General features: G+C 40.7%; 1 protein-coding gene across 2 annotated transcripts in view; it reads left to right on the forward strand.

Annotated features, from left to right (window-relative positions):
- The window catches only part of LOC121518892 (galactosylgalactosylxylosylprotein 3-beta-glucuronosyltransferase 1), a 63,561-nt gene that overhangs the window by 16,415 nt on the left and 20,620 nt on the right, over window positions 1–26,526 (forward strand). The window contains exon 2 of one of the 2 annotated variants that reach the window (XM_041801575.1): window positions 12,265–12,523. The exons of the other annotated variant lie outside the window; for it this stretch is intronic. The gene's annotated coding sequence lies outside the window, so the exon portion shown is untranslated. The remainder of the gene's footprint in view (window positions 1–12,264; window positions 12,524–26,526) is intronic. 2 annotated transcript variants of the gene reach the window in all.

The raw sequence follows: 26,526 nt of genomic DNA on the forward strand, positions 1-26,526 counted from the left end.
TCGAGATAAGACATGAATTTTGATGAATGTTGATTGCCTGCAGGGAAACAAGCACATAATTATTATTTACTCTGCCAACAAACGCAGTATGCAAAACGGAGAGAAAATGGGAATATTAAGTGAGGGAACAGCTTGATTAAATTATTTTCCAACTCTGAGTACACACAGTAATTAGATTATAGTGAGAACAGAACTGGAGCTAGTCAATGATGGCTGCTGGAAACAGGAGGCATGAGGACTTAGAGAGATGAGGGGTTTCATTTCTGAAGTTTGAAAAAGTCATGTTAGGCCACATTTATGTGAAAATAATCCACTGAAGATGGAACCTCTTTTTCTTTTGGTTTTCAGACAGAAATATTTTAATATTTTTATGTTTTGTTTTTTTTAACATGTCGAAATAAACTTCACAAACTAATAGCAAGATCTATGCACACACGACTAAAAATGACTAAAAACGCTGAATGCATGCCAGCCTAGTAGTTGGTATCACTGTAACTTTCTGATGAAAGAACACAGATATTGTGTTGGATAGATGCTTGTATCTCTCACATGTACAGTAAATTGAACTAAAAAACTCACTAAATATCTGCATTTTGAGTAAATTTGGGTTTATAAACTCACCAGGAGGCCACCATGTTTTGGCCTGCATTGGCACAATGATGTCTCAATGCCGTAGCGCTCCTCGCCGTCCTATGCAGTAACCACTGTTTCAGACTGGCAGCTAGTGGTAGGGCTGCATCTCAGAGACGCTGCACGTCTCACACACTGAGAATTTTGAGATTTGAGCTCTCATGTATGTGTTTTTTTTCCTTGCACCATGATCAGTCAAACTAGGCAGGAAAATGGTAACTACAGAGGCATATTCACCTCGTAGCAAATGTGCAAGTCCACATCGGTAGAATATGTTTGAAATCAGTTTCTTGATGAACCAGATGAAGCCCACGAGCTAAAATATGTCTCTTTAATAAAGTGGTAAAAATTACTCAATGCCAGTCTGAAAAACCAGTGACTGCATATGCTGCATTCCAATGAACTCAGAAGTCAGATGGCTGAACTGGGATGATGTCACAGTCGTCTGATCAAACAGGTTTCCAGTTGCTAGCGGATGAGCCTTTAAACCAACACATTGCGCAATACTTCATGTATTAAAAGACTGTTTCTGCACACTACATGCAACCACAGGATGGTGCTGTGTCTACAATTTCTAAAAATGCACTGAGAAATAACAAAAGGTTCAGAAGACAGGTCCAAATCAAAGTTTTTACTACACTTAATACTTTGTGCCACCATGTTGTGATGCCAAGGTCAGGGTGCTCTGTGTAAGAACGAGTTCATGAGTTATAAATATGACTTGGAGAGACGTTCCATTTGTCACTTCCAGCCAGAAGTCGGAAAAACAAGTTGGAATACAAGTTACGATGACAAATGGAACACAGCAACGGCGAGGAGCGCTCCGGCTAAGTGACGTCATACACCACCAGCGCAGACCAAAACATGGCAGCCTCTTGGTGAGTTAATCAGCTCAAATTTACTCAAAATGCAGATATCACTGATATCTAGTGAGTTTTTTTTTTGTTCAATATACATATGAGAGATACAAATATCTATCCAAGAAGATGAACTTGTCTGATCATGCAGGGTTCTTTTTAAGCGAGCATCAGCAAAGTTACATTAATCTCTTTAAATGTATGCTTTGTCTGCATAAATCCTTTTCTAGAAACATTTATGCAGCATAGTAGAATGTCTAATTGAGTGTCACCAGTTAATTCAGCACCAGTTGAACCATGACACCTGGTCTTTTCATCAGAAAAAAATAAAAGTTTTAAGATGATGTGTGTAGTTACCTCTTGGACTTTAAAAAAGCATTTAAACATGTAATCAATTATTTTATGATGAATTACAACTTGATTCTAATTTTTTTAATGATGTCCATGGATTTTATAAAAGGTAAAAGGCCTCTCGTGGCCCACATGAAGTACCCCCAGGGCCCACCAGTGATCCCCAGTGCACACTATGGGAACGATTTTAAAATCTAAAACAGTGTGTAAAACAGTGGGAGACCACAGTCATGAGGGCTGTTTCAGACATTTTTACTCTATCTTATAATCCTCTGAGCACACACAAGTCGACTCAGCCAGACTGAAAGATCACACACCAGTCATCTGTAGTAACAATTTCCCGCTGAAGACTCCCACATAAGCAAGATCTCACAGAAACTCCCCTGATCACGTGTGACTTCAAAAGAAAAACAAACATAGAGGATAATCAGAATCCTCAGCTGTCCTGGCGTGCATTACAGTTCCACCACACTTTGCATTTACAGTTTGCAGTCTGGGAGTCTCCAGCATGGCAGGGAGTACTAAAATAATTGTTTTGACAATTTGCATAGAACCTCAACTCCAGACAGTGCTGCCCTGATTGTCAGGAGGGCATGTCTGTCTCAAAGAAAGCCTTAAATTCCAGTAGTGTGGCCAACCTTCCTGTGACAGAGAGGTAAAATGCTCCACATTAATTTCACACCAAAATATTAACAGGCATCTCTTTAACATTTATCTGTGACCACAGCAGAGAAAATGCTAAACTAACAAAAAAGACACTTAAGCATGAAATAGGTTTGATAATGGAAGTGTGATTTATCTTTGTGAGATGGGACTCCTCATGCATGAAAATGGTCAGGGCATTTGAGTGTGACATGGTTTGTTCTGCTGACCTGTTTGTTTTAAATGTCAATGAGCTGAGTTTGATTTGGTGTTATGATTTTAACCTCCACAATAAGGCTGCTCCAGTCAGTAGGCTGCAGCAATGTGCTCTAAGTCAGAAAAATATCATTAAAATTTTTAATCCAATTTACAGTAAATATCAACAGAATGTTAGTTTTTTATTAAAACTGTTCTTTGAAGGGGCCATAGAAGCAACAATGAAAGAATAGTGTAAAAGTACATGTAGAGTTAACACGAAACAAGATATCTGAACTCTGGCATGATTCTGGTAAAAATCTCACAATATCAAAACCTGTTTTAATGACTGCTAAACTTACCAAATCTAAAGGAAAAAACAAATTCAGATAATTTAAAAGAACAAAGATTTTTTTTTTTTTATTCTGCTGATTCAGCTTAACGAGTGGTTTGTTAGGGGCCCAAGCAACGACATCAGTCAGCGAGTTCCCTACTTTTTCTAGAGGATCTGTTTCTGTTGGAAGAATCTCTCATTTTGGGGCACAAACATGCTCAAGAACGCATCAAACTTTACAAAAAAGTTGTCCTGTCAAATCGTCAAATTTTGGCTCTTCTGGGCGATTCACAGGTTTCGTATTTTTCAAACTAGTCCGAGGGATTTTATCTGATCGACTGCAGATTTTTTTTGCTCATATAGGCTGGCCACACACTAGACCATTTTTTAAAGATTTATTTTTGGGCATTTTCATGCCTTTATTTGATAGAGGAAGGACAGTGGATAGACTCGAAAACAGGGAAGAGTTGGGAGAGACATGCAATAAAGGGCCACAGGCCAAATTCGAACCCGGGCCGTCCGTGGACATGGCCATCGCCTTAAACCACTCAACCATCTCCGCGCCCTCACTAGACAACTTTTAAATCTGAAACTATTTTAAAAACGTGGGAGACCACGGACATAAGGACAATTTCAAAAGATTTTTCATCTTTAATTGTCAGAAGGCACACACTAGACATGTCAGCCAGACCGTCAGATCACTGGAGACCTTTACGTATGATCCTGCTGGTGACACCGCCCCGTCTTCTCACAGTCATTGGTTGTTGTGGGTACTCCATCAGAGAGCACTACAACCTAGATTCAAGGTCTGGTAGGATACGATGCGACACCATACACATGCACATTATTTAGACAAATAATCGTTTGCAACAGGAGCCACTTGGGTTACGCCCCCACAATTGTCGGGGGAGGCAAATCTTGCCTCAAATCGGGCTTAAAATCCTGTAGTTTGTGGCCGGCCTTAGACAGCCTAGAGATCTGAAGTTGTGTGAATGGTGAGTTTTCACCATAGGACAGGGCCGTGACCAGAGCTCAGACTTAAACTGCTTTTTATTATTTTTTTTACCTTTTTGCAGTGAAAATACACCGATAATGCCGTTTGAATTTTTAGAGCTTAAGTCAATCATCACCAAACTTCACAGGGACAACCACACATTGATCCTGAAAATGTTCATACATGAATATATTATTTTGTCACAGCGCCCCCTTCTGTCAGCCAGCTTCATCTCACTTTCAAAATAAGGCATTCTAATGGTGCCAAATGACTTTGATACATTTAACTTTAGTAAAAAAACATCTGTGTTCTTCTGCTCTTTCTTTCAAGACAGCGGTATGACATAGCGCCACCTACTGGCAACAGGAAGTGAAACAAATAGGTAATTTCTTCAATGCTCCTATTGTGCTTAACCTATTGAGCTCTGATTTTGAAAGAAAGGCCTCAATAATTGGCCACAACACAGATATGTTTTATTGAAGGATGTGTCACTTGTGATGGCGCCAATTTAACAGGAAGTATGTGCAAATCTCATACCATACATCTGATTGCCTTCAAATTTCACATGTATGATCAAGGTCTGACCCTCTGCACATTCAAAGGTTAATTTCATTGTTTTGATGTAGCACCCCTACTGGCAACAGGGAGTCACACAATTGGACCTTTTTGTTTTTTATTGGCACGCAATTTGTGAGATACGTTTATTATACCTTATTATACGTACAGTTTGTGAGATTGTGCATCGGTGAGAGCCACAAGAAATCATTGTAACTCTTAGATAAAACTTTTGATTCGCATCAAATCGCACATGATTAAGGTCTGCCCGTCTACATATTTAAGTGTGTATTTAAATGTGTATTACATTATTACCTCCACCAAGGAGGTTATGTGATCGGGAGGGTTTGTTTGTTAGTTTGTTTGTTAGCAACATAACCCAAAAAGTTGTGGATGGATTATCAGGAAATGTCAGAAACGGCATTAGAAAGAACTGAACCTCACTGTTGGGAGATAAGGCTAATGGCGGAGGTCTGCGCTCTCCGAGTGCTTTTCTAGTTTTGCTCATGCACCACCTACTGCAAGAAAGCAGAAGCATAATGTCCTGTTTTTGTCTCATTTTACATGATAAATAAGAGTCCTAGGAGGATGGGTTGCTTACACTCAATTATTCCAGAACTCCCATGGTTGCAACACCCCCTAACACGTGCCAGGGTGCAGGGGCCCTTCAGTTCTGTTTGTTGTCCTTCTTTATACTTGCCCCCTGTCTTTGTGAGAGGTAGTGGGGTTTAAAAAAAACATTTCAGACCTCTTGGATCTGAGGATACAAAGTCTGTTCCATCTGGCCTCGCCTGACTCATGCTGCTGACTGGATGCTAGTGCTAAATAAATACTCCAGTCCACAAATTCCCCTTTGCAGTATGTGTAGTGCACATTTTGTACTCAGAAAGTTTAGAAAGCTTGAAAATGTCAGTACTGATTACCTGCAAATCATTTTATAAGGCCTGAAACATCTTTTCAGGAAGCACTGGATGGGCTAATGCTAACATGAGCAAACATCAGTGTTACGGTTTAAAATGTGACCCTGTGCACAGATGACTTTCATATGTTGATGTTGAAATGAGATGTTACAAACAGAGACAGTGCTCCTGAAAGCCCCTTGTACTGTCTGATGAGGATATTTTGACATTTTAATGAAGTACTAACTAAGAGGGATTCATGTAGACAGCTCCATAAGCATCAAGGCTCCTCATTTAACAGAGTCAGTGACATTAATGTTAAGTAGGCCAGTTCTTTATGGTAGTTTCTGTTACTTTTATGGCTCCTAAATGCATTTAATTGTTAACTTGAATGCATAGTACACTGATGTCAACAATGGCATTTCTGCTGTCCCCTGTACTGAGTGATGTCCTGATAGTGACTTTGGGACATGCTGCTCTGTAAACATTGAGTATTTTCTGTCTTATTTGATTGATAAACTATAACTCCAGTAAATAATGTAACATACAGCATAATATGAAAAGAAGGCGATCCTAGTTTGAGATGTAAGCAGAGCTGTAAGCTAGTTTGGAGCTGTGAAACGTTCTGTTGGCTCTGTGTTATCTGCTCTCATTAACACTCTCTGAAATGTTAGACGACTTCACGCCGTCTGTACTTGTTAACATCTTAACTGTGGAAAGCTGTGATTTCAAACACCCACGTAGAAAAACTCTCACTCTGCTTGTTTGATAGCTGCTGTTTAAACAGGAGAAGGTCTTTCAGGTCTTTATGTCAGGTATGACAGTGGTTACTTTTTCTTCCTTACATTAATAGTCTTGGTATGTTGACATTAAGTTTCACCTTTCCTGAATATCAGCTCAGCTTCTTTTAATAATACTATTACTGCTACATGATGGCTGCTGATGATAGCACAAAACAGATGAATTCTGGAGCGTCCTGCTGACAAATGAGGACATGCTGTCTGTGTGTCTGTGAGGTGTAATTATCATCAGAGTCAGGCTGAATTCTGCAGGATGCTGCTGCATCAGACCAGCTTAAGGCTGCTTGTGTAAGATTTCAAAACAATTTTTGACGTCAAGATCAGTGTCACGTAAGCAGTGTTGTTGCCACCAATTCTGCTGATTCATTCATACAGATCTGTTAGTGATCTTTTTATCTTAATTTATTGTAATGTTATCTTGACATAAGTGCACCAGTCCTCATAGCCCCGGATCATGAGAATGCAGTACAAACTGATCTGTGGACTGATTCTAGACAAGAGTTGGTGTACTGGGGTTTTCAGCTTATTCTGCTAACCTGACACACCAGATAGATTGTTTCACATATGTATTACATGTGATTCATTTCACATCCATCTAGGCAACATCCCGTACACAGTGTTAAGGGAAGGCGGAACCTTAAAGAAGCAAATCTCAGACAATGATTGGATGAAAGCTCTGTCAGTCGCATTCATTACAGGCCAATCAGAGCAACAAACATGGGAATTTGTAGACATGTGCCCCTACAGTATTAAACTACATGTAATTTTAGCAAGTAACTAAAAGAGAAAGGGCCATTTATAGAACAAAGGAAGGTCTTGTTTGAAGAAATTCAGAGCCCCTAATTAATAAGTCATTGCTTGAGTTTTGCAACAATAACTCCATAATGATGCTACACCAACCTGCACATCAGTCTCATGCTCCATTCTACCCTCACTTATGAACAAGACCCAGAGATACTTGAACTCCTTCACCTGAAACTGAGACTTGCTCCTCACCCAGAGGGCCCAATCCCCTTTTTTCTGGTAGAGAACCGTGGCTTCACCTCTGCTACCAAACTGTGCTAATCCACCAGGAGCAAATCCATCCAAATAACCAGAAAAGCATGCAAAGTTTAAGTTTAACTTCATCACACAACACAATGCACAGACTCTCAATAGCAAATCATCAATATATCAACATTACGTCTGTTCCTGTGGCACAAGCAAAAGGTCATTCGGAGGTCAGTTGGTCACAGAGCTACTATGGCACCATTGAGGAGGAAAAGTTAACTTTTGAGATGGAAGACTACAGAATTTCTGCAACTGACTGGCGACCAGTGACCAATGACAGCTGGGATAGGCTCCAGCCCCCCCCCCCCGACCTGGAACGGAATAAGGGGTATAGAAAATGGATGGATGGATGGATGGACCACATGAAATCACACATCCTCCATAGAAAACATACACCTTTTAACTCATAATGTGTTGGTCCATAAACGCACCAATCCATGTAGAGCAGATTGTTCCAAACAGGCAGAAAAACATGCAAAGCATTAGGTCAGCCTCAGCAACTCTAACTTTTGGCCATCTGAACAAGCTGTGGTGTTGACAAGTCATGAATCTGTTGTATGATATCCAGTGAAAATCAAGATGTGTAAGCAGATGAGACATTTGCAAAGATTGAGATAGTACAGAGAAAAGCCAACAATTATCAGCCAGATGAATCGTCGAAAGACTCAACAGACGGGAAAAAAACAGGACTGACACCTTGACACTTTCAGCACATTCACATCAATATTTCCACAGCTTCTAAAGAAGCAATTAATTTAATCTGAATTTTAATGATTTGCATTTTAATAGCACTCCTACACTTATTCTTCAGTGTGTGACACCTTCGAGAGCATCATCATCTCATTAATGTCCCATCTGTCAAACACTGAACGGCATTCGTCCAAGTGTAGGCAGATTATGGATGCAGACGGAGTAGTTATGGAGGAATTTAATGACAGAAAGGTTACAAGGACTATCAATTTGTTATGCTAAATGCTTTTACAGTGAGTAGCATAACAGCCCAGTAAGATTTAAACACGTTTATTGTTGGTATCAGGTTTCTGCTGTCTATTTTGACCAGCATCCTCCTGTTTTCTGCCTCCGTAGTGTCATATGAGGTAGAGGCAGCATAATGGCAAGTTGTTGAGACACGATTCCTCTCAGGTCGATTGAAGGTGTTGCATTTCTGCCGGATATAAAGACTCCAGTTGGAGAGGAGGTGTTGAGCTGAGAGCTATTATTCTCTCACAATGAATCTGTTTACGTGCACACTTTATTTCAGAGCGCTGCAGATCTTAATGCCACTAATGCTGCTGGTCTTCAAAGGATGTTTATAAGCACATTCTTATTCTGCAGCCTAATAACGGCGGGCCATGCATGAATGAATAGATTATTTCCTGCAGGAAAATAAGGGTGAGTCAGACAATGAGAGCCCAAACTGGTGATCAGGTGCATACAAAACCAAATAGATTTTTTAATATTGGAGAAATATTGAAGATGACTGATATGAAATATTGGGTGCTGAGATAATGAAACACACTGTGGTGCTTGTTCTTGAAGTGAAAAGGAAAATTAAGTTATTGAAGAAGCAGAGCTAGAAGAGGAAAAAGAAACTAAAGTAAAAGGAAGATATTCTAGGGGGAACAAAGGCCTGCCTGGATACTGTCTGACTGGACTTCTGCTGATGTAACCAGAAAGAAAAAATATCGCTCTAAATGCTCCTTATTTATTCATCTTGGCTTTTAAATGCATGACTTTCTTATGGAATAAGTCCCAGTCCACACATACGCAGGAATAACCTTAATGAAGGCAAGTGGTCCAGGTCCTGAAGCCCCAATCCATCACACATGTTTGACTGTTGGTGTGATGTTCTTGTTTGAAATGCTTTGTCAGTTTTAGTTCAGATGGAGAGGACAGGACACACACCTTCCAGAAAGTTAGGCTTTTGTCTCGTCAGTCCACAGAATATTTTCACAAAAGTCTTGATCTTGAAAAATCATGATGTTTTTCAGTCAAATTTGAGACGAGCCTCTGTGTTCTGTTTGGTCAGCAGGGGTTTTGGCCTTAGAACTCCCCCATAGATTCCATTTTCCCAGTCTCTTTCTGATTGTTGAATCATGACCTTTGTGACCTCCTGGATGAGTCGTCTTTGCACTCTTGGAGTTATTTTGGTTTGCCAGTCACTGGTCCAAGTTTTCTCCATTTGTGAATAATGGCTCTGACCATGGTGCGCTGGAGTCCCAAAGCCTGAGAAATGGCTTTGTAAACCTTTCCAGACTGATAGATTTCAATCACTTTGTTTTTCATCTGTTCTTGAATTTCTTTAGAGAGCGCCATGATGCGTTGCTTTTTGAGATCTTTAAGGCTGTTTCTGAAACCACACACTCACTCCCTACTCCCTATCCACTCTATAGTGAACAGCATATGACAAACTATATAGTGGACTCAACTACAAAACACAAAAATGATTTCAGACACTAGTCTGGCCACAGACAGTGTTGTCATTGCTGTCTCACATTGTAGCAATAATGCCTCGTAGATTTCTATGGCAACAACTGAGGATCAAAATTAACGGAAGAATTTCACTGAGAACTGATACTAAATGTAATGTATTTTCACAATAAATAAAAATACGACTAGATAAAAAAGTTTTGAAACTTTAGTGACAAAAAATTGATTTTTTTGTGTGTATTTTCTCTTACTTTTGCATAAAGATGATGGTCTCATGTCTTGTAATCTTCATGGGGGAAAAAGCTGCTTCATTTTAAATCCTGAACACTTTCTTGCAGATTGTACACTTTGGTTTAAACCAAGCAAACAAAACAAAGCCAAAGAAATCTTTTGATTCATGTTCCTGTCCTCCTTTTGTTCGTCCATTATGTTTAAGAACAGCAGCCTGATGGGAAATATTGCTGGGCTAGCCACCATCAGTTGTTCACTACTTTTCACAATGCATTCTGGGATAGAATGGGTGCACTATATAGTCATTAACAATGCTAACTCAGAATTCAAACAGCACTACGAAATGGTGTATTCACTATACGGTGCACCATAAAGTGAATAGGTTGGGTTTTGGACACAGCCTTAGCCTACTTCACAGAGGCAGAGCCAGACATGTTTAAAATCTGGGGATAAGCTCAAACAAAGATGACTGAGGAGTGGGCACTCCCTATAATTTTTTTGTGTATTGGACAGCTTAATGCACTTTTAAATAAAGATATTTAATTCAAAATGGCAACAAATCTCTGCACCATTTAGGCAAAAATAATGTTGCTCAACCTAAAAAAATACTTAGATGATACCAGATTTTAACCTAACTGAGCTATAAGTGCCATTATCATTCTAAAACCATGATACACCATCCTGAAGTCCAATAATTTTCACTTCTGCCTCCTAAAAATGTCTGAGGTTTATATTTATTCTAAGTAACATCACATAGGTAGGGTAAGAATTTGGTGAGACGGTTTTCAATTGAAGTTCTGCATTTTCAAACAAAGTACATAAAAAGCAACAGTTGGGTTTAGAGGTATTAATTTATTTACAGAAATGCTGATTTTTTTTTTTCAATGTTTAATGTATTTTTTCTACTGCATTAAGTGTAGAGATACAAAAGAGTTTTAGGGACATTAAAAAATTGGCATGCATTTTTTTTTTTAATTCTAAGAAAAAGTCAGAATCCTGTGAGAAATTAAAATTCTGTCACTTGTCTTAGAATAAAAAAAAAATGTATACCACATATTTTTTTCTTAAATTTCCCTAATCCTCCTCCGTACATATGTTCATAAAAGTTAAAAAAAAAAAAACAATAACATTTCTACACTGTGATCAGCAACACCATAAACAACACACTTAAAACCAACCTGAAAGATTTGCAGCTTGTAAGAAAACATTTGGGACTGACCCCCCCCCCCCCCAGGTCTTTCAGTAATCAGGCCTGGGTGTGGCTAGTAAAGATGAACTCAGCTTTCAAAATATGGGGTTAATTACAGTTAATCCATGATTTAATAAGGGGGACAAGGACGTTTTCACCTAAGGTCAGGTAGGGTTGGATGACTTTTTTCCCCTAATAATTGAAATCACCATTAAAAAGCGACTTTTTTATTTACAGGGGTTATGTCTGTCTACTATCAAAACTTGTTTGATGATCTGAAACATTTAAGTGTGACAAATATCCTTAAAAAAAATAAACCAGAAAAAGAGCAAATACCTTTTCAAAAGACTGTATGGGTAAGCCTGTTAAAAGTCCAGTTAGCCAGGTAAACAAATCTGGTCATGTGACTCAATCATGAAATCACACTGAGGAGAAAAAGGAGCAAATTTTGCCAATCAGATTTCTAGAAGTGTGTGTACCTGCTGGATATACACTTGCTGGGGACTGGTGTTATACATAGAAATCCCACTGCTTGGTAGTGTTTAGGTGGAGTATTGCAGAGCTACACAGAACACTAACAGACTATTATGTAGTGATCATGACAGCGTCAGCCGGTATGACATAAAGAGTCTTCTCTTTCACTCTCCACACTGTAACCGTCCTCCTTTAATTACTGACATGAGCCATGCTGCCTCTGTGCAGCAGCTCTTTAGACTGGAGGCATATTTTTACTCTCGCTTTATTACACTTTTCAAGCTCAGGAGTCTATTCAGAAAGCTCTCCTTTCATATGGCTGTCAGGAAATGAAAGCGAAGTGAATAGAAACGTCCTTACTGTCTGACTAGTGGACCATGTGACTGTGTCTGTTTATGCCTCAGATAAACAACCCCCACGTTTCTGCACTGCTCCCTCACTTTCTCCTGGAGTAAGAATCTAGTCTGTGTGGCTGTGACATTTTTCATGTGATTTATTCTATTGTCCCGAGTCCTCCGGCCATGGCTGCCCCTCCGCCCCGTCCCCTCGCCACCAGCCCTGACAATCCCAGCCTTTGTTTTTGCAAAGAGAAGCAGCATTCTTCCAGAGGGATGACCTCCTCTGTCTCTGCAGGGGCCGGCAGCGAGGACGAGACTCGACCCCAGGATTGGATAGCAGCGCCCACCGGATGCTGACAGCCAGATCCACCAGTTGTCACCCCAAACTCAGCTGCTCCTGTGTGCGCCAAACACGCTCCAACTCCCCGGGAAAAGAAGCTGATGGATCGCCCTGCTCATCTCAGCTGACACTTCAAGAGCCTGAAACTTTATCAACAACGTCATCATTAACAAAGAGACGCAGCAGAAGACAGCTGGAACCATCACTTTAATCTGTAAGTGTGCATCCTTATTCTTCATCTTTCATTATGGCCCTGTTTGAGGAAAGACTTTTAGTTTTTGCAAGAATCTTCTAATCTAATTTCATCCAAAAGATTCCATGTTTTTGCGTTTCTCAACCCAGACTAATAATGATAGTCCTTATTTATAGGGCGCTTTTATTAAATAAAACTAAAAAGGGCTTTTGAAGAACAGAAAAATAGAAAGGTAGGTCAAAATTTCAAACACAAAGGCAAAGTTTATGAAAATTATGAAATAAATCGCACTTTTAAGGCATTGAGTATAGTTAAAAAGACTTAATCATTCTCCTTATTTTTGATGTTGTTGCATTAATAGTAGTCAAGCCTTAGTAGAGAGTTGGAAAACAGTAAAAAAAAAAAATATAGGTGAAACAAAATGTATATATGAATTAAAGATATGCTATGTAGAATTTTTGCACTGAAATATTTATATTAATTTAAAAAACATTCCTATGTTATAAATAGTGCCTATTATAAGTACTCACCGATTTGATTAAATCAGTACTGGTCAATATAATTTTGCTTTATAGACCAAAAAAAAAAAAAACCCTGCAAAAAATTCCTTAATGTTAAAGTGTAAAAATATTTCTACAAAGTAATGTCAATTACTTGCTAGTGATAGAAGTCTCACAGTTAGTGGTATGGGGATCATCTGAGTGCAGTCAATGTGTCTTAAGTCATTGTAGTATAAAAACACCTGTGTCTGGAAGGTCCAGTCACTGGTTTATCAGTATTCCTGGCTACCATTATGCCATGAGGACAAAGGAACACTCCAAACAACTCAGAGGAAAGGTTATGAACGATTATAAGCCAGGGGAGGGATACAAAAAATTTCCGAGGTACTGAACATCCCCCAGAGTTCAGTTAATTCCATCATCAAGAAATGGAAGGAATATGACAGCTGTTTAAATCTGCCTAGATCAGGCCGTCCTCACAAACTAGTGAGAGAGGCCAAAACACCTTTGACTACTCTGAAGGAGTTACAAGCTTCAGAAGGTGAGATGGGAGAGACTCTGCATACAACAACTGTTGCCTGGGTTCTTCATCAGTCAAGGCTTTGTGGGAGAGTGGCAAAGAGAAAGCCTCTGTTGAAGAAAACTCAGATTAAATCTGGACTAGAGTTTGCCAGAAGGCATGTGGGAGCTCTGGAAGAAAGTTCTTTGTTCTGATGAGACCATGAAAGACATTATGTTTGATGGACACCAAACACTGCACATCACCACAGACACACCACCCCCACTGTGAAGCATAGTGGTGGCAGCATTATGCTGTGGGGATGCTTCTCAGCAGCTAGTCCTGAAAGGCTTGTAAAGATTGGGAGTAAACTAAGTTTAGCAATATAAGAAAAACATATTCAGCCTGCAAGACAACTATGTCTTGGGAGAAGATTTATTTTCCAGCATGACAATGTCCTGAAGCACACAGAGAAAGCTACACAGAAATGGTTTAAAGACAACCAGGTGAATGTTCTGGAGTGGCTGAGTCAAAGCCCAGACATCAATCTAATAGATAATTTCTGGCTTGCATGAAAAGGGCTGTTCACACCCACTCCCCATGCAACCTGACAGAGCAGTTTGTGTCAGACAAATGGACTAAAATTTCAGTGTCCAGATAAGCCTGATTGAGACCTATCCACACAGACTCAGTGCTGTGATTGCAGCCTGAGGTAAATCTAGTGAATAGTGATGATGTAAAAACCTTGTAAAGCTGTTCTTTTTTGCAACTTTATTCATATTTTTAACCCACATTTATGCACAAACCAAAAACAAGAAAAACATCCAAAAACAAAACTTACCTTAGCAGGATTTGTGGTTTTGATGCTGAAGGTATCACTGATGTGCACAAGCAAGCTGTGATTGGTTGACAGGTGTGGCTTCATTTTTATGATCAGTGCATGACGGGTGTGTCAGATGATCTGATCCAGGATCAGTAAAGTGTTGTATAGTGATCACAGAGAAGTAACGTCAGTACACACAGGACAAGGAGTGTCCCCTTTAGGGACAAACAAATTTGGCTCAAAATGTGAGACGTCCCAGTTAATATGGGACAGCTGGCAACCCTTGTGTCCAATCAGGGTAATTCCTTGCCATGGAAAATGGAAAATCAACAAAATTTGTTTCTGCGATGTTGATTTGTCTCGACATTCACCCCACAACATCAAAAAATTCTTAGTTAGAAATGAAGTTCTTTCACTTTATTGTATTATTGGTCTTTGTAAATGATAAAGAGGCACATATATTCATTTTTATGTTTCATAGCAGCTGAAAACCCTACAGGAGCTTTGACACACACTTGTTTAATTAGATCCCTTTATTTTTATTCTAATATCTTATAATAATCTTTGCTTTGCTTCAGAGTTATTAGTTAAATTCAGATATAACATTTAATCCAGTGAAAAGACATAACTTTGCCGCAGCCACAGAAAGCGAAAGAGAGCTGAAAAGTGGAGCAGCACCTGCAGGAGAGAGCAGCCGAGACGAACGCTTCTGAAGTTTCTGTGACTTTGGTTTGAAGGATTTCACAGACGCTCGTCTGTAAAATCCCACAGCACCAAAATATTAGAATTCACATCCAGACGTACAGCCGGGCTCCGCTTTTACATCTCACACAGGTTTGAAGGGAGAATGCAAACATGAGAGAATCAAACAGCAGGAACAGCTCACATCAGATTACCTTAGGATGTCTGTCATATGTGCACACATGGACACATCAACATTTGGATTACTGATGAATTAATCAGAGTTTGATGAATAAAATTGTCAGTAATGAGGATTTAATCATAAAGAATATTCAGTTAATCTCCCTCTGTGGAGACACTAGCAAACCAAAACTGTTTCTCTATCATTAAAGATTTAACAAACTGTGAGAGTGTGATGACATAATCCTGATATTGTTTGTGAGTCTGTCATCTCATTGTGTGTTAAGATACTGAAGAATTGACACGTTTGGATGAAGTCAGACTATTTCGCTGTATTTGGGCCCATGATGCAAGCAGGCTCTGTCTGATGGAAAGTCGGCCCCTGTAGATTCTGTTTGCTAGGATGGAGCTTGAATATGTAGCATCATCGTCGCATCTTATAGGCTGGAAAACACCTGCTGTACCATAAATGATGAATGATGCAGTCTAGATGTAAATGTTTCAGATCCTGTCATCTATAGCAGTGGTGCTTGACCTTTCTCCAGTGATGGACCCTCAGAAAATTATTTTTTTCAGCTAAGTACCCCTTAAACAGCGCAAAGCGTTTTTGACTGTGACATATCTGATTTATTAAACTTTGTAATTGATAATTCCAAATTTTAAACAGTGCTCCCAAATGCAGCACTGAGGTTCCTTGCTTTTCTTTTGACAGAGAAACGTCCGGTTCTGATAAAGCTGCATCCTTGCTAATCTCTACACCAGCCTCCACTTAACAAGAATGGTTGTTATAGCTTGACGCTTTGCAAGATGGCTCTGCCTGATGATGCATTAGCTCGGTAGGGTTGGGTTGCTACATTGGCATGGATTAATGTGTCACTTTGCTGCTGTCCGTGGTGCTGATCAGAGGCTGCTTTGGATGATATTCTTATTCGCATTTCTCTACATTAACTGTCAGATCAGAAATTTGGAATGGTTTCATGTATCTTTGCCTGTTTGATGAATGAGTGTGTGCATCTGTTTACTCTCAGGCCTAGCACAAACTTTTTATACCACTGCCCTAAATTGAACATAATGTATAATCTAAGACCAGATGTTACACAGCTCTAACATTTAACATTTTACACCAGCTGAAGTAGTTCCCACGCAGACAGAAATTATACCATAAATCCTTCTACTTTCCCAGTAGGTGTAAAGTCATCTGTAAACTCCGTTGTCATAGTGATGGTTTAAAAAGGTAAGGTTACTTGGAGGACATAGTGGAGGAGAGGAGAGTTTTACTGGCTGTCATCAGCAGTGTGATCTCCATGATTGATTACATCCCTCAGAAATGATGGAATTGTTTTGGTTCTTCTTTTTGTAGGTTAAGACAGTTTCATCATTCCAGTGATAGAGTACTCTGAAACAAGCTGGACACACTTTGCAGTGAGGTACACAAAAAATAGGCAGCAAATGAGTAACTAACACCTAGAACAAATAAAAACCAATCAAGCAATGACATGTCAATGATTAGTTCCTGAAACCCCACTGGTTTAGGCTTTAATTATGCTTATAATATCTGATGTGATATGGGCAAAAGTTGCTTGTATGAGATGTGTTGTGAATCAGACCTGTCACCTCTAGTTCCCTTTCAGAGCTGGGTGCGCCTGCAGGCTGGTGGACAGCGCAAACATGTCTGATTTCAGTCTCCGTTTGTGCAACCACCTGCTAAGAAGGCTTTGAATACTTTTTGCAACACTGACAGCGACCCTCTTCTCACTTCCATGTCTGCAGTACAACTCAGAGGAGGAAATGGGTCATGAATACCCTGGTTTTTGAAGAGACAGGAGATGTTTAGAATTACCATTAAGACCTCACTTGCTGATGAGTAACCTGGACTGGAGCACGGCTGCATTCACATCTTCTGCAGACCGTGCTCAAGTATGAATCCTGTCATCTTTTGGTACGTTTCTATTCACACTGATCAAATAAACCGGGGTCAAGAATGCTCTCAAAACTTTCTGCTTTGTACTGAAACAGTCATGAGAGCTGTTTAAGAGTTTGGAAATTGAACATAGAAGATAAAATGTGAAGGTCTTCAGTAGTAGTGTGCTGGTTCTGCATCTTTGAAACTGATTATTGCAGGTGTATCTGTTTCTTGTCTCTTTCGTTGTTCTGCCCTCAGTCTGAATCCACCTGATAGCCTCCATCTGCCCTCTCTTTATCCAGCATTAGCACGGATTTCCCCACTGACACTGGATTTAAAGACATGTTTGATATCCAGAGAGACCTAGTTATAGTTTTCATGAGCTGAGCTGTACATTTCAAACACACGGTAAGGAGCTTTTTAAGTGCTGAGAGAGGCCGGCTCTATCTTCCTCTCCTCCTCCTCCTCCTCCTCCTCCTCCTCCTCCTCCTTGCTCTTTGATCCAGTCAGGCTCTGTCATTAGGGAGCGCTACAGTGCAAACATTAGCTTTTTGATGTAGACCTGAGTCTTGTTTCCAGCACTTCAGCCTCACCTCCGGGTCCACATGCTCACCTGTGATGACTGAATGTTTCTGGTTGTTTTTTATGAAGCCATGGCAAACAGAGAGACACCCTGTGGAGAGCACAATCAAAGCATTGTACACAAATATACACAAGCTGACCGTATAATGAGAAATTACCGTGAGGCTAAGGCATGTTGTGGTCTGCTGGTGCCATTAGTGGGTGTGTAGGTTGTCGATTGTTGTTTTCCCATGCAGCCAATTTGAGTTCAGTTGATGCTTCAGTGCCTGCACACAAAGAAATGGCACAGTTAGGGCTGAGTTTTCAGGGCAGAAGAAAACACTTCCACACGTCTATGAGCCTAAATACACTATATGGACAAAAGTATTCAGCCACCTGACCGTGACACTACCAGGGACTGTAATGACAAGATTTTGGGCGTTTTGTGCTCATTCATTCTGTACAACATTCATGAGGCTAGGCACTGATGTTGGACGAGAAGGCCTGGCTTGTGGTCTCCATTCCAGTTCATCCCATTGATCGGTCAGTCAAGTGCTTCCACACCATTGCCACAAAGTTGTTCAAAATCATGGCCTTAGTGGTTGCCCCTGCTCTGTAACTTTACGTGGTCTTCCGCTTTGTGGCTGAGTTTCTGTTGTTCCTAAACACTTCCACTTTCTAATAATATCACGTATAGTTGACTGTGGAGTATCCAGCAGGGATCAAATTTCACAAACTGTCTTCTTGTAAAGGGGGCATCCATCACAGTACCAGGCTTGAAGTCACTGAGCTCTTCAGAACGACCCATTTTATATCGCAAATGTTTGCAAATAGAGACTGCATTTCTAAGTGCTTGGTTAATACATTCGTGGCACCAAGTCTTATTGAAATGTATGAATTCATCAATTAACACTTTTTTTTCTTTTTTTTTTGTATACAAGGCCTGCTAGTGGAGTGATTAGCTCGGACTTAGCCACGGTGACGGTTTTGTCTGAACTTCACATCGTCTTTATTAAAACAAGCCTGGAGAGTAATACTGAAAGCCTTCAGCGACAGAAAAGACGTTTTTGCTCTACTCCTGCTCTGTTTCAGCGTGGGTTTGCGATCATTATGCTGAGCTTGTCTGGTGTATCCAGGGCCTGCTGCAGCAGTAGCCGTCAGATGTTGCTGTAGGAACGCGGCAGTTTAATAGGAACTGGACCACGTTTCTTTCTAAAATCAGAGCTGGGAGCCACACTGAAAGCTTTTCTAGCCTTGGTGCTAGAGTCATGGACTTTTTTATTTGAGCAAGGCTTTAACCTGTTTCACAGCTTTTTCTACCATTTTTGTCTCAGCTTTGCTTTTTTTTGTGTTGTTTTTCCACTGTGAACCATTGTTGCTGCTTTTCGCCATTTTTGCCACATTTTTGCCATATTAATCCATTTTTTTTGCCACTTTTTCCCACTTGAAATCCATTTATGACACACACGCTTCTTCTTTTTGCCAATTCTAAGTAACTTGCCACCTTTTTGCTTCTTTAAAGCCTTTTTGCCACTTTTTTGGGAATTTTTTTGCAACATCTAACCAATTATTGCACTTTTTGCCACTTTTAACCATTTTATGCCACATATTTTGCCACATTTTTGCTACATCGTGCTACTATTTTTGACAAACCACTTTGAATCAGAATGTGACACTTTTTTTGACCATTTTGCCTTTTTAGACACTTTTCTTTGTCTTATTTTATAATGATTAAATTATTTATTGCTTTATTTATTATTTAAAGTTGTTTCTGTTTCTTCTGCTTTATTTTCTGAAGTCTGGCTTAGTTTTCCTGATTGTTTGGTTCATTGTGCCCGTCCACATTGTTAACATAACCGATAAAAAGTTGATTCTGTTTAAAGAAAAGAGGTTTCAATCTTGAAAAGGCTTTATTGCACCACCACATGGATAAATAAAATTCATTTTTCTTTTGGTTGATTAGAGTTGTTATGTAGTGGGTCCAGTTTTCACAGCCTAACTTTACAGTGGACCATGATTTTGCTGACCCTGCCGCCATCTTGGATTTTTGCATTTTGCATGTTTTTATGGTAACACAGAAGTAACCAAATAACAGATAGACTTTTTTTTCAATTCCACTGGTTGCCAAAGTTTCCGCCAGAGAAGTGAGCATCGCAATCTAGAACTGAGTGTTAGATGTGTGCTATTTAATCAGAGGTCATTGCTTCACAAATAATACCAACTTTTGCTCCTTTTAAACCCATTTTTCTACCAATTTTTCCTGCATTGGATGATGCAAACATTTATTGTGCTTCCTACAAGGGCACTGTACATTCATCAGCATTTTTCTGCATTATAATTATAGACTCACTAGAATTTATATTTTGTGTGAAATTTCTGCAGTCTCACACCAAAACTCAGGCTTTGTTCAACTTTTTGGACCTGCAATAAGTAAGACATGGGTTCAGACACTTTTAGCAGATATACCAGTTACAGTGGAGAACAGGTGTTCAGGATTCTCTGGTCAGTGAGCGTTTAGTTATGCCTGGCTTTGCTCTTAAAGTCAGTATAAAGAAAATGAAGACCTTTACACTCAATCAGGCTTTTCTGATTAAATCAAATCTGGTTCAAATAAGATGAATGTTTTTTGTATTTCACGTGTTTCATAAAAGTTGTATCTTTTAGGAACCATTGCCATGTTGTAGATTTGTTCATTTTTTCCAACTTAAAAGACAGAGATACCTTTTCAAAGATTGTAAGCTTTGTCTGAGGAGTGAAATACATTTATGTCTGTAATGGCATAACTATGCTTATAGTTATTTTATAGCTATTTTCCCTTTTTGTTTGCTAGATTCAAACTCTTTCAGTAATAATCAACAAATATCAGCCGGTCATAACAAGATGACACTGATTAAAACCAGAGTAACTGATAAATTGGTCAGTATTTATCAAAGGAGGTCCCAGTCTTTTTTCTCAGACCAGCCACAGCAGGAGATGGATTTTCCAAACCACCTGAACAGGCGCTGTACTACAGTGTCTGAGACCTCCTCCTGCACTGACACAGGGGGGATCTGCAGAGATGATCCTCTGCTGGGCTGCTGATCTGACCTCCACAGTATTACAAGAAATCTGAAGGGCCGATGTTCTCTTGGGCTGCATGTTGATCACCACATCCCCGAGGAATGGCACCATACATGGGGCTTCAGCAGGCCAGGTCAAAGGTGATGGTAGTGATGGTCGGGCCTCTGCAGTCGCACGTGACGGCTCTTTTTCTGCAGGCTGAATGGCGGCAGATGTCTCGGGCTGCATTGCACCGGTGGAGTCCAGACCTTTATTTTCATGGAGAGGAGACCATTTTAAGATCTTGGTCTTGAATGAGCTGCTCATCCACAACCCACTCCCCCAGGACTGAACCAGTGGGAAGAAGTTCAGCTGGGAGGGTATTGGCAGGTTGTGGTGACGGCATCTGAGCAGCGGAGTTCAGTTCTTATGGTTCTTTGGTTGCCTGCTTTGCCACAACCTCGCCCCCCAGGACTGAATTCATGTTATGAAATTCAGCTGGTGGAGCGTCTTGAGGTTGTGGGGACGGCGTCCAAGCAGTAGTTTGGTCAGTTGGTTTACCTGATAAATCCTCTTCTTCCACATCCTTATCGGAGCCAGGATGTGCTGGAGAGGAAACCAGGTTTGGATCTGGGGTTTTGATTTGTTGCTCATCCACAACCCACCCCCCCAGGACTGAACCAGTGGGAAGAAGTTCAGCTGGGAGGGTATTGGCAGGTTGTGGTGACGGCATCTGAGCAGTGGAGTTCAGTTGGGATGCCTGCTTTGCCACAACCTCGCCCCCCAGGACTAAAATCATGGTGTGAAATTCAGCTGGTGGGGCTGTTTAAGGCTGTGGGGACCGCACCCAAGCAGCAGGTTGGTCGGCTGGTTCACCTGATAAAACCTCTTCTTCCACATCCTTATCGGAGCCAGGATGTCCTGGGGAGGGAACCAGGTTTGAATCTGGGGTTTTGATGTGTTACTCATCCACAACCCCAACCCCCAGGACTGAACCAGTGGATGGAAGTTTAGTTTGGTGGAATCTGGTTCCTCCGGTTCTTGGGTTGCCTGCTTTGCCACAACCTCGCCCCCCAGGACTGAATCCATGGTGTGAATTTCAACTGGTGGGGCATATTGAGGCTGTGGGGACAGCGTCCAGTCAGCAGATTGGTTGGTTGGTTCACCTGATAAAGGCTTTTCTGCAACATCCTTAGCGAAGCCAGGATGTACTGGAGAAGGAACCAGGTTTGGTTCTGGTTCTTCAGTGTGTTGCTCATCCACAACCCCAACCCCCAGGACTGAACCAGTGGGTAGAGGTTCAGCTCGGAGGGTATCAGCAGGTTGTGGTGACGGCATCTGAGCATTGGAGTATGATTCCTCCGGTCCTTTGGTTGCCTGCTCATCCACAACCTCACCCCACAGGACTGAAAACATGTCATGACTTTCAGCTGGCGAGGCATTCAGTTGTGGGGACGGCGTCTGGGCAGCAGGATCTGGTTGCTGGGCTGGATTTTGAACAGTGGGAGTGTGTGGCTTAAACAGACCACACACATGATCTACTGTTACATAAAAGATGATCTGAAGAGCCTCAGCATCAAAGGTATCGAGTTTCTTCCTGAGAGTGTCAGCTGGGTAGTGCTGGCGGACTTTCTCCTCGATAGCGCGGGCCATGGCGTCTCTGTCGGGCCGGGAGAGGGTGGCCTTGGGGAGCGTGGGTGATAATGATGACAAGACCTCATCCAGTATGGCCTTGGTGACACTAACAGCCATCACAGAGAGCTTCTGGGAGGGCATGTCGTTGAAGTTGGTTGTTTTAGGCACCCAAAGTGCCTGCAGGACTTTGGGTGCCACTTCCAGGACTACCTCCCATGGGCTCAGCTGTTTGATGACTGTGGCCTCCTGCCGCTCCACCAGGACTTTGGCGAGCTTGTGAGCCTGGCTGAGGATCTTCTTGTGTGTGTAGGAGGCAGGGATGTTTTGTGGAGAGTCCAGCAGTTTTCTGGCTTTGAACTCCACATCCCTGCTCTGCATCCTGTTGTTCACCTCCCAGACCACTTTGAGAAGAGGTTTTACTTTCTCATCGAAGTCCTCCATCTCAAACTCCCACAGCTGGACTCTCAGGGACTTCTTGCTCTCCTCCAAAAGCAGATCGGTCATTGACTCGACACTGAGTTCAGGAGGAAGCTGGCCCTTCTGCTGCAGTCGTAAAAACTCGGCCACCACAGTGACCTTCGTTTTAAAGGATTGCTGGTGCCAGCAGATCTGCATGGCACGCTCGTAGGTCGTTGTGTTGAACAGCGCCCTGATCGGTCTGTAGAGACCTTGACTCCCCTTGACGAACTTCATGTTAAATCTGTTTCTGGCTCTCAAGATGCAGAAAAAGATCACACAAAAGTACAGAAACAACGCAATCCGAACAATTCGCAAAACTAGCGCGACAGACTGGAGAGTAGACTGATCGGTCTGAAGCTGCTGGTTTGAATGAAGAGAATGATTTTAAATTAGAGATCAAAGGACAGATAAATGCCCCTGTGACATCATAGACATTCTAGAACTCAACAGTCTAGAACTCATGGTTTAGAACTCTCATCACCATGGAAACACAACATGGAAGATCAACAACAACTAGTCTATTAAACTGGTTTGCAACTTTCATTGACCGGCCCTTATAATATCTGCTACTGGAACAGAGCCACACACAATATAAGAACATTTTTTACTGATAGTTCTCCACAGGAAATATGAAACATTAAAGTTTTTGCCCAAACACAAAAATTTACTCCTCTTTGAAGCCTCCTCTGACACACGATTGATTAAAAAAAGTTATATGATGTTGTTGAAAATCTTTATATTGTACGTAAGGAGGAGATGAGTATGGGTGGATGGACCAAAAAAGCTGGTGTAAAAAATACAGACAGCTTTTGCTGCTTAAAAACATTATGGCATGCCAAAAACACTTGTTTCAACTGAGATGACTAAACATGCTGTTTTCAAGACACTTTCAAACAAGCTATTCAAGATTTACTGTCAAAAAACAAGTTCCTATAGCTCACTGAATTGTTAGTCCTTAGGTATTTGTGTCTTATTTTAAGATTGATTAATACTATTTGATTTTTTTTCTTAATTCCAGGTACTATCTAGTAATGATAAATAAAATTTCAATTTGGGCACATTCTCACTCCCATTCCATACAGTATACATTAAACACTGTAAAAAAGGGAACAATGACTAACAAAACAGCTGGCCACACCAATCCAGATCCTCTCAACGTCATGGTCATTGAGGTCATCTCCAAAAACTTGGAGATGTTTTTTCATATATCTCTTATGCCAGTGGTTCCAAACCTTTTTATCGTTAAGCCCCCCCACTTGTATCTAAAACAACATGAGCCCGCCAGGACCAACACAAAAATAGAGATACTTTTTGGCCAAATTAACATAAATTTTATTTTTTTTATACATAAATCCAAACAAAGTAGCCCCAAACCCAAATTCCATTACCCAACAACTTTTGTTTGAATCATTTACCAGTGTTATACCATGATTTTTGTTAATAATACAATACATAACAATACAAGAACTTTATTTATCCCCAAAGGGAAATTCAATCGTCTGGGATTCTCATCTGTTACTTTAGAATTATAAACTCTAATTGCTGATGGTATGAAAGATTTTCTAAACCTTTCTGTCCTGCAGCGCGGGGATAGGAGCCGTACACCACCGTTGTGTCTTTGCTCACTGAGGGAGATATGATGATCCATGTTTCTCAGAATGGCCTCCATCTTGTGGAGGCCATTCTGAGAGGTGAAGATTGATGCCATACAGGAGGAGGCTGGGGTGGAGGAGGTGAAGATTGATGCCATAAAGGAGGAGGCTGGGGTGGAGGAGGTGACAATTGATGCCATAAAGGAAGACATTAAGATTGATGGCATAAAGGAGGAGGCTGGGGTGGAGGACGTGAAGATTGATGCCATAAAGGAGGAGGCTGGGGTGGAGGAGGTGAAGACTGATGCCATACCAGAAGAGGTGAAGACTGTTGCCATAAAGGAAGAGGTGAAGATTGATGCCATAAAGGAGGAGGCTGGGGTGGAGGAGGTGACAAATGATGCCATAAAGGAAGACGTTAAGATTGATGGCATAAAGGAGGAGGCTTGGTGCGCGTCTCTCCACCTCATCCTCCAATGAGTTCAATTGATTCCTACCTCAGAGCCAGCTTTTTTAACCAGTTTGTTCAGACGCCTTGCATCCTTGTGTTTTACACTGCCTCCCCAGCAGACTGCAGCATAAAAACAGAACACTTGCGGCCACAGACTGATAAAACATCTGCAGCATCTCACTGCAGATGTCTATTGATCGGAGTCTTCTGAGGCAAAAGAGGCGGCTCTGCCCCTTTTTGTAGATGAAGTCTACGTTTTTAGACCAGTCCAACTTATCCATGTGTACACCTAAATATTTATACGATGTCATCACCTCGATGTCCACGCCACAAGTGTTTACTGGCCGAAGAGGGGGTTTGGATCTGGATGATGATAAAAAATCTAATTTTAACGACCCCAAGGTAGACAGAGCCTTGCCCCTATTCATCAGAGTGCCTCAGATTCTCAGTTCTCTTCAGTTTTTGATGTTAACAGGCAAGTCATCGTTCCCTTTTTTACATTATATCTTTGTCCTCTTATCCTGAAGAGCACATGATCCTGCCTACAAAGTTTTAAATACTTTTGACCCCATGTTGCACTCACTCACCTTTTTACATCGATACCTTAGACATCATTTAAGATGAAATAGTTACTATTGAGAGGTTTGTTCAATAACATTTGAATTATGCTTTGAAGGTTGATGACTTGAAAATTATACTGACTGTCATTTGCATCGATTATTTAGGACAATCAGAGAAAAATATAATTTGCATAATAATTTGAAACACAGTGTACAACCCCCCCCCCCCCCCAAAAAAAAAAAAAACTCTCTCTGCCAGAACACACAATTCAGTTTGGCTTTTCAACAGGCGTCCCAGATCGTTGTGGTCAGCCACATACTGGTTTTAACCTTGACTTGTTTGACAAAAGACAATTTTTTGGCATTTCTAACCCATTTCTGCTACTTCTAAAATCAAATTTCACCACCTTTCCCACCATTTTTGCAATTATTATCCAGTTTTAGCTGTTTTTAACGTATTTTAATTCTGTTTTTAACAAAAGGATTTACATTTTTGAGAGGTTAGATATAAAATACCACAGCTTCACTTTACAATGGACCATGGTTTGGCTGGGTCCTGGGGGTCCCTGGTCGCTGACACCTTTATTTTGGGGGTTGCAGCCTGAAAAGGTTGAGGACCCCTGCTCTAAACTTGTATCTATTATATTTTACAATCATAAGTAACATTTTCAGGCCAGTTATTTATCCATAATAGAAATAGGACAGAGTAGTCTTTCCCTCCAAGTGTCCTCTTTTTATGTTCATATGATGAAAGAAATTTATTTATTCTTTGCAGTTTTTTCTTGGAGCTCATTTGTGTATTTTAGACTTTTTGGGACCGTACTCCAATACCCTGATTTTCTAAAGCACTGACTGTTTTTGAAGGAGGTTCTTGTATTATATATGCCATAAACTGATTAACTTTGTGCTTGTTTCAAAAGTTGAATTCTTCAGATGTTTGGCTAAATGTGATGCTGATGTCAACATAAAAGTGCTGCACAGATTTGCCATGGGACTGAGTAATAATAGACACCATGTACAAGACTTTCTCTACACCAGACTGTCTTTTTGTGACTGTTGTATGATTCATAATGACACAAACTCAGCATGGGCATTTTTGGCTCAGCTGTGTTAAATATCAAGTAAAACACTACTGACTGAA

This window comes from Cheilinus undulatus, linkage group 12, assembly GCF_018320785.1.
Source record: "Cheilinus undulatus linkage group 12, ASM1832078v1, whole genome shotgun sequence".
Lineage (NCBI taxonomy): Eukaryota > Metazoa > Chordata > Actinopteri > Labriformes > Labridae > Cheilinus > Cheilinus undulatus.